The sequence below is a fragment of the Bombus impatiens genome, unplaced genomic scaffold (assembly GCF_000188095.3).
Source record: "Bombus impatiens unplaced genomic scaffold, BIMP_2.2 scf_0263, whole genome shotgun sequence".
NCBI lineage: Eukaryota > Metazoa > Arthropoda > Insecta > Hymenoptera > Apidae > Bombus > Bombus impatiens.
Window position 1 is genome coordinate 171,343 of NT_176682.1, and position 1,322 is coordinate 172,664.

The window sequence follows — 1,322 nt, forward strand, 5'->3', positions numbered from 1 at the left end:
AGCTGCTGGTGTACCTATTGCTTGGATTCTCTTCGAGAGGAGTGGGAGTACGGTCGAGAAAACGCTACAGGTAGGCGACGAGAGGGAGCAGGAGCTCTGTGCGTGGTGTCGAAGAGAGAGGGATTCGTGGTGTTAGAAAAGGAAGGTGGATCAAAGGAGAAAGAGCCCAAATGGGGAGGCGTCGTAGGGTGGCCAGGTAAAACGACGAAGAAAGATATAGAAGACGGGTGGAGCGAGAGGTAGAGAGGAGATTCGGGAGCGAGGGAGGCTTACACGAGATGGTGGAGAAAAAGAGTGAGGACGAACGCGTGTCAGGGAAACGATCGGTGGTACGAGAGAGAAGGAACGAGAGCGGGAGAGAAGAGAGGCAGCTTGTGGAGTCGAACGTGTGTGTTGGAGGAGAGAAGAGAGGGGGGTACGAGACACGGAGCCAAGAGCGGGATGCTGGGAGGCGGCGGCGACGGCGGCCATGTTGCCGTATCCCGAGAGAAGAGAGAACGATCCGAGAGAGCACCGTGAGGCTGCTTCGTTTGTTGCTTGCAGCGGCTGCCTAAACTTTGGGTGGTTTAATTCTACCTGTTGGGCCGCACAGTTCGGGGTGTAGTGCATCCGTTCCACCCTCGAGTTCGCCTCGCCAACACACGTTTCACGTAGAACAAAAGGTCTACGTCGTCGACGTCGTTAAAGCCGCGGCCTGCGCGAACGTGCGCGTGTGCCTGAAGCCGGTGTACAAGTGTGAATCGTGGACAGACGATCCGGTTTGGAAAAACCGTTCCCGGTCCGGATCCTCGTGACTCGTCGAAGAGGGGTGTGCGCGAAAGGAACGATAGCGCTTGGTGACTGGCTAAGCGGAACGCAACGCGGAATGAACCAGAAACGAGGATAATGAGGTGCGCGGAGTGAATTTTGTGTTTTCCACGGTGCTTCTTTCTCACTTGTGCGTCTAGTTGGAAGCAAACAACCGATCGATCCGATAACGAACCATATCGTGTCGATATCATTCGTGGAAACGAACAGAAAAAAAAAGAAAGAAAGAGCCGTAACGACGGTTTTTGTGCGTAACCACCGAAAAACCGTGTACATACATGTGGTGGTAGGTGAAAAACTAAAAAAGAACAAAAAGGGCTACCCGCGACAGTGGGTTCGCCCTTCGACGAGGAGAAGTCTCGAAAATATCGTCGAAACTCGCGGCAGATTCACGTTTGGTACGGGTGGATCCATCACGAAGGTGGTGACACTATCATCCGTGGAGATGTGATCCGGAACACAGGAGGGACGCTTAGTAGTTTGTAGTTGGCCCCCTCCCCCCTCGCCACCCCACC